This window comes from Chlorocebus sabaeus, chromosome 17 (assembly GCF_047675955.1).
Source record: "Chlorocebus sabaeus isolate Y175 chromosome 17, mChlSab1.0.hap1, whole genome shotgun sequence".
In the NCBI taxonomy this organism is placed as follows: Eukaryota; Metazoa; Chordata; class Mammalia; order Primates; family Cercopithecidae; genus Chlorocebus; species Chlorocebus sabaeus.
In genome coordinates, this window is record NC_132920.1 from 68,010,828 (window position 1) to 68,019,492 (window position 8,665).

The window sequence follows — 8,665 nt, forward strand, 5'->3', positions numbered from 1 at the left end:
GAACAATAAATACTATTGTTCTAGGTACTAGGGAGACCTAGAGCAGGGAGGGAGAGAGTGGGCTATTGGGTAGCTCACTATCTGGGTTACAGGATCATTTGTACCGCAAACCTCAGCATCATGCAATATACCCGTGTAACAACTCTGCACATGTACCCTCTGAATCCCTAATACAAGTTGGAAGGAAGGAAGGAAGGAGGGAAGGAAGGAAGGAAAGAGGGAGGGAAGGAAGGAAGGAAGGGAGGGAGGGAGGGAGGGAGGAAGGAAGGAAGGAAGGAAAATAAATTACTTGAACTTACCACACAGGTATTTAGATACATTTGTTAAAAACTTTGAGACTTAGTTTCTGCAGACATTAGCATTTCATTATAATGATTACATTGTTACTTTACTTTTTAAAACCTATTTTATTTGTTCCCTAATCTTTGTTAATATATTATTCCAGTACCCATATTTAAGTTCTTCTGAAACTAAACCTAGTGCTTTTAATTATTCTGAAAGAACATTGCAAAATTCTAAAATTTTTAAAAATTAATTTATACTCATGTTAATTATAAAAAGAAAGAAAATGAAAAAACAAGGCAAAGAAGGTGAAATTTAATGTCATTGGAGCAGTTATAGATTACCTGAGTAATAATTTTAAACTATATTTATAGTCATTAAATATCAAAAATATTCTCCTTGTTTAATGTAGAAAATTCTTAAATGCACAAGTTAATATTAATTTTAACAATTTCTCTCTGGATCATAAAATATGTTTAGCAGCAACTAAAATGTAACCCTTTAAAGGCTGAAAAACATACAGGTTTATGCTCATTTAATGGATTTTTAAATTTTTTTATAAGTTAACAAGTATAGCTTTTAAATAATAGAAAATGGCCATTTTACAATTTTGGCCCAGAAAAAGATCCTTGCAAAAATCACAATTTTGGATGAATTTTGATATTAGACAAAGTGAAGCACATTAATAAACCATTTGGCGAAGAGGAACAAGGAATTCTGTGCTTTAGTATGCCTGACACTGCCCTTTTTTTGGCTCTCCTAACTTAAGGAAAGAAGTTGCAGTGGGAATTGTTTAATAATTTAGTGACAGAGAGAGAATTTGGAAAGAACATAGAAACAGAGCATTTAATGACTGGTAAGAAACATGGGAATGAGAACAGTTTGCAAAATGGACACTATAAATAAGAAATAAGAAAGATTTCTGGACTGTCTCTTGAAATGGAATAAACTCAAATTCACATAGTGTCAGAATTAACTTGATTTATTTTTCAATGGAAAAATCAGAGTCAAAAATAAAGGAGCTTGTGTTTCTGCAGTACTGAATACTTCGTGATATATAAGAATAAAGATTACTTATTTCAAACTATTAAGTGACTACTCTTATTATGGTTGATTTAGAGACATAAACTGCTAAACAACACTTTAGGCAAAGCTTTTTATTCCAATTGCTAAATCTACCAAGCAAAAACATAGAAATCAGTTGAAAAAGTGACTATGCAGTAAGCCAAACTAGATATTTTGAAGGCAAATAAACTTACTTTATGCCCAGAATTACGCAAATATGTTTCCTATATTGATCTAATTAATCAGAGGGAGATATTCTCCAAATTAGGGTTAAGCACCTTATGTATACCCTACACGTGACTAAACATCATACTAATTGTTTTAGAGTATGGGAAGCACTCTGAGGTCTGAGAGATCCCTGTTAAGTCAGAATGGGGTGACTATCACTGCCCAACTTTTATCAGGTGTCTAGGAAAGCAGAAAGAGTTCCCCAATCTTGTCTAGTACTTCAGTACTTATACTGAACTCTATAATTGCATTCAGTGGACGTTCCTGGAAGCCTAACTCCTGTTTGTTGACTTGTTTATATGAAATGGTATATTGTGCATTTCTAGTAACTAATTCATAGATGGATAGGTAGATTGATAGGTAGGTAGGTAGGTAGGTAGGTAGATAGATAGATAGATAGATAGATAGATAGATGAATAAACGAATGAACAAATAGGTCTTGGAAAAAAATTTGTTCATTAGTTGGGACCTTTCTATGATTGCCAAATCTGTCTTTTGCTTGGAGCTTTGTGAACAAAGCCATTAACAATCACATTACGGTCCCCCTGGGACTGGAATAAGCAAATGCACTATTCTATCTCACTATGGCTGAGGAACCTTGATGCCAGACAGCGTATGGCTCAATAGATCTTGAAATAAGGTAATTTGTAGTAGGTTGAAATATAAGGTTGATTTTCGATATTTTTAAATATACTGAATTTTGAACCATTATTCTCCCTGCAGGTGCATTTTTTTTTTCCTTTAACGTGAGCAAATAAAAATTTCTACAGTGTATTATTTCCCCCATTTTTAACACATTAAAAAGGAATGTTGAGTAAGTCAGTAAGAGTCACATTCAATGGAAGAAAATGCATGCCTTCAGTGAGCATAGGTACTACATACCTGTGACCCATTGGAGCTAACTAAATGAGTCTTTCCAATTACATATATATATATGTGTGTGTGTGTGTGTGTGTGTGTGTGTGTGTATTACACAGAATTCTTTTTTCCTCTTTGCCAAATGGTTTATTAATGTGTTTCACTTTGTCTAATGTCAAAACTCATACAAAATTGGGATTTTTGAAAGGATCTTTTTCTGGGCCAAAATTGTAAAATGGCCATTTTCTATTGTTTAAAAGTTTTATACATATGTATACATATATATATAATTTTTATATATTCAAATTATACATATATTCCAAGTTTATATATATGTTACTTAATATAATATAAATACATCAAAGTATATATTTTTGTGTACATAAGGTCTGGTTTTTATGGTAAACTTGGTTGCAGAGTTGCTAAACCTCTGACTAAACCATGAGTTTTCTCTTTCATCTACATGGTTGTAAATACTTATATTGAGTCCTTTCATCAAAAATAAGACAGGTGTAGTTTTTGTTTGTTTGTTTGTTTGTTTTGTAACAGGCATCTTTAAGATGCAATTTATGTCACTTATCCTCCTGAATTCTATATATGAGAAAAGTACATGAAGCATTGACTGACTATAGGGTAAAATCCCTTTTTCAGTAAGTCAATACTTTTCAAATATCTCCTGTTAGAGGCCAATACACCGTTCTGGACTCTGTTGTTTATATTCTTACACAGCAACAAATCAAACCCATGGTTTTTATCATTTATTCATCATTCATTTTCTTATTCTAAATCAATGTTTATTAACACTAAAATATGGAGGGGCATGCTAAAAAATTTACTCTCTCTATATATGCCAATAATTGGAAGCTCAGAGATATTCCTTTTAAGACAAGCAAAAATGCTGGCCAAATTAAGTCAAAGAGAATGACATTATGTAAACCTTCACCTTTGATGAAATGAGGAAGAATATAACCTGAGAAAGGTCAGTGTTGTTCTATGCTAGAATATTTTATGAAGATACTTTAGGATCTACTGTATAATCTTGTATTTTTTTAAGTCACAGTAAAAACAGAGTTAGACATAGATCCTTATGCTGTTCTAAATGTCCATAATGATTAGCCAAATACATGAAACTCATCTGACTTCATGATGATAGCTCAGGATACAATGTAAAGGTTACGGAGAACCCTATGTGATGCTACCTTTCAAGTATTGCCCAGATAGTAATGTCTTTGGTTTAAAAGTAATTCAATTCCCAGGCAAGATGGCAGAACAGGAATAGCTCTGATCTGCAGCTCCCAGCGAGACAATGCAGAAGGCAGGTGATTTCTGCATTTCCAACTGATGTAACTGGTTCCTCTTATTGGGACTGGTTAGACAGTGGGTGAAGCCCACAGAGGGCCAGCGGAAGCAGGGTGGGGTGTCACCTCACTTGGGAAGTGCACCAGGTCGGAGGACTCCCTCCCCTAGCCAAGGGAAGCCATAAGGGACTATAACCTGAGGTATGGCATTATCCAGCTCAGATACTATGCTTTTCCCATGGTCTTTGCAACCCATAGACCAGGTGATTTTTTCCGGTGCCTACACCACCAGGGCCCTGGGTTTCAAGAACAAAACTGGGAGGCTGTTTGGGCAGACACCAAGCTAGCTGCAAGAGTCTTTTTTCCTACCCCAGTGGTGCCTGGAACAAAGTCAAGACAACTGCTCACTCCCCTGGAAAGGGGGATGAAGTCAGGGAGCTGAGTGGTCTTGCTCAGCAGATCCAATCCCCACAGCACCCAACAAGCTAAGATCCCTTGGCTTGAAATTCTCACTGCTAGCACAGCAGTCTGAAGTCAACCTGGGATGCTCAAGCTTGATGTAGGGTGGGGCATCTGCCATTACTGAGGCTTCAGTAGGCAGTTTACACCTCAGAGTGTAAACAAACCGCCCAGCAATTTTAACTGGGTGGGAAACCCACTGGAGTGTGTAAAAGCCTCTGTAGCCAGACTGCCTCTCTAGATTCCCCCTCTCTGGGCAGGGCATCTCTGAAAGAAAGGCAGCAGACCCAGTCAGGGGCTTATAGATAAAACTCCCATCTCCGTTGGACAGAGCACTTGGGAAAAGGGGCGGCTTTGAGTGCAGCTTCACAGATTTAAACGTTCCTGCCTGCCAGCTCTGAAAAGAGCAGTGGATTTCCCAGCACAGCACTCGAGCTCTACTAAGGGACAGACTGCCTCCTCAAGTGGGTCCATAACCCCCAAGCCTTCTGATGGGGAGAACCTCCCAGGAGGGTTGATAGACACCTCATATAGGAGAGCTCTGCCTGGCATCTGGTGGGTACCACTCTGGGATGAAGCTTCCAGAGGAAGGAGCAGGCAACAATCTTTGAAGTTCTGCAGCCTCTGCTGGTGATACCCAGGCAGACAGGGTCTGGAGTGGACCTCCAGCAAACTACAGCAGACCTGCAGAAGAGGGGCCTGACTGTTAGAAAGAAAATTAACAAACAGAAAGCAAAAGCGTTAACATCAACAAAAAGGACACTCATGCAAAAACTCCATCCAAAGGTCACCAACATCAAACATTTATCAGCAAAGGTACATAAATCCAACAAGATGAGAAAAAAAACAGCACGAAAGGGCTGAAAATTACAAAAACCAGAATGCCTCCTCTCCTCCAAAAAATCACAACTGTCCAGCAGCAAGGGAAAAAAACTGGATGGAAAACGAGATTGACTAATTGACAGAAGTAGACTTCAGAAGGTGGGTAACAACAAACTCCTCTGAGCTAAAGGAGCACGTTCTAACACAATGCAAGGAAGCTAAAAACCTTGATAAAAGGTTACAGGAACTGCTAACTGGTATAGCCAGATTATAGAAGAATATAAATGAACTGATGGAGCTGAGAAACACAGCATGAGAACTTTGAAGAGCATACACAAGTATCAATAGCCAAATTGATCCAGCAGAAGAAAAGATACCAGAGGTTGAAGATCAACTTAATGAAATAAAGTATGAAGATAAGACTAAAGTAAAAAGGATGAAAAGGAATGAACAAAGCCTCCAAGAAATATGGAACAATGTGAAAAGACCAAACCTACATTTGATTAGTGTACCTTAAAGTAATGGGGAGAATGGAATGAAGTTGGAAAACACACTTCAGGATATTATCCAGGAGAACTTCCCAACCTAGCAAGACAGGCCAACATTCAAAGTCAGGAATACAGAGAACACCACAAAGATACTCCTCGAGAAGAGCAACCCCATGACACACAATTGTCAGATTCACAAAGGTTGAAATGAAGGGAAAAAAATGTTAAGGGCAGACAGAGAGAAAGGTCGGATTACCCACAAAGCGAAGCCCATCAGACTAATAGTGGATCTCTCCACAGAAACCCTACAAGCCAGAAGAGAGAGGGGGCCAATATCCAACATTCTTAAAAAAAAAATTCAACCCAGAATTTCATATCTATCCAAGCTAAGCTTCATAAGTGAAGAAGAAATAAATTTTTTTTACAAACAAGCAAATGCTGACAGATTTTGTCACCACCACACATGTGTTACAGAGCTCCTGAAGAAAGCACTAAATATGGAAAGGAAAAACAGGTACCAGCCACTACAAAAACATACCAAAATGTAAAGACCATCGACACTATGAAAAAACTGCATCAACTAATATGCAAAATAACCAGCTAGTATCATAAAGACAGGTTCAAATTCACACATACAATATTAAAATTAAATGAAAAAAACTAAATGCCCCAATTGAAAAACACAGACTGACAAATTGGATAGAGTCAAGACCCATTGGTGTGCTGTATTCAGGAGACCCATCTTACATGCAAAGACATACATAGGCTCAAAATTAAGAGATGGAGGAATATTTACCAAGCAAATGGAAAGAAAAAAAGAAAAAAAACAGTGGTTGCAATCCTAACCTCTTATAAAGCAGACTTTAAACCAAAGGAAAAAAAAAATCAAAAGAGATGAAGAAGGACATTACATAATGGTAAAAGGATTAAGGTAAAAGAAAGACGTAACTATCATAAATATATATGCACCCAATACAGGAGCACCCAGATTCATAAAGCAAGTTCTTAGAGACCTATGAAGAAACTTAGATTCCCAAATCATAATAGTGGAAGAATTTAACACCTCTCTGTCAATATTAGATAGATCAATGAGACAGAAAATTAACAAGACATTCAGGACTTGAACTAAGCTCTGGACCAGGCAGGCCTGATAGACATCTACAGAACTCTCCACCCCAAATCAACAAGATATACATTCTCAGCACCACATCACACTTATTCAAAAATTGGCCACATAATTGGAAGTAAAAAAAACTCTTCAGCAAATGCAAAAGAACAGAAATCATAACATACAGTGTCTAAGACCACAGTGCAGTCAAATTAGAACTCGGGATTAAGAAACTCACTCAAAACCGCACAACTCCATGGAAACTGAACAACCTGCTACTGAATGACTACAGGGTAAATAATAAAATTAAGGCAGAAATAAATAAGCTCTTTAAAATCAATGAGAACAAAGACAAAAGGTACCAGAATCTCTGAGACACAGCCAAAGCAGTGTTTAGAGGGAAATAGCACTAAATGCCCACAGGAGAAAGTAGAAAAGATCTAAAATCGACACCCTAACATCACAATTAAAAGAACCAGATCTCGCCTTTACAGTGGGGTTTTCTTTTAGTTAAAAAAAAAAAAAAAAAACTGTGTTGTTTATGCAATTCAGAAAATCTATTAGAAGCTTTATTTACAGCTGTCTTGATTTAGGATCAAACACTGCCTTGCAATATGAGAAACCTCTAATCCAAATCAGAAGTTTGACCTTTGAGCTCCTTTAATAAACCTTGAATATGAAAAAAAAAAAAAAAAAGAAAAGAAAAAAAGAACTTGAAAATCAAGAGCAAAAAAATCAAAAGCTAACAGAAGACAAGAAATAACTAAGATCAGAACAGAACTGAAGGAGACAGAGATATGGAAAACCCTCAAACATCAATGGATCCAGAAGCTGTGTTTTTTTTTTTTTAAGTGTAACAAAATAGACCACTAACCAGATTAATAAAGAAGAAAAGAGAAAAGAATCAAATAGACACTACAAACATGTTAAGTTGAATATCACCACTGATCCCACAGAAATACAAACTGCCATCAGAGAATACTATAAACACATCTATGTAAATTAACTAGAAAATCTAGAAGAAGTGTATAAGTTTCTGCACACATACACCCTCCCAAGACTAAACCAGGAAGGAATCGAATTCCTGAATAGACCAATAACAGGTTCTGAAATTGAGGCAGTAATTAATGGCACACCAACAAAAAAAACCCAGGACCAGATAGATTCAGAGCCAAATTCTACCAGAGGTACAAAGAGGAGCTGGTGCCATTACTTCTAAAACTATTCCAAACAGTACAAAAGAGGGACTCCTCCCTAACTCATTTTAAGAGGCCAGCATTATCCTGATATCTAAACCTGGAAGAGACACAACAAGAAAAAGAAAATTTCAAGCCAATATTCCTGATGAACATTGATGCAAAAATTCTCAGTAAAATACTGGCAAACCGAATCCAGCAGTACATCAAAAAGCTTATCCACCACAATCAAGTTGGCTTCATCCCTCGGGTACAAGGCTGGTTCAACATACATAAATCAGTAAATGTAATCCATCACATAAACAGAACCAATGACAAAAATCACATAATTATCTCAATAGATGCAGAAAAAGCCTTCAATAAAATTCAACACCTTTTCATGCTAAAAACTCTCAATAAACTAGGTATCAATGAAATGTATCTCAAAATAATAAGGATTATTTATGACAAACATACAGCCAATATCATACTTAATTAGGACAAAAGCTGGAAGCATTTTCTTTGATAACTGGCACAAGAAAATGATGCCTACTCTCACCACTCCTATTCAAAATAGTACTGGAAGTTCTGGCCAGGGCAATCAGGCAAGAGAAAGAAATAAAGGGTATTCAGTTAGGAAAACAGGAAGTCAAACTGTCCTTGTTTGCAGATGACATGATTGTATATTTAGAAAACGCCATCATCTCAGCCCAAAATCTCCTTAAGCTGATAAGCAATTTCAGCAAAGTCTCAGGATACAAAATCAATGTGCAAAAATCACAAGTATTCTTATACACCAATAAAAGATAGAGAGTCAAATCATGAGTGAACTCCCATTCACAATTGGTATAAAGAGAATAAAATCCCTAGGAATACAACTTA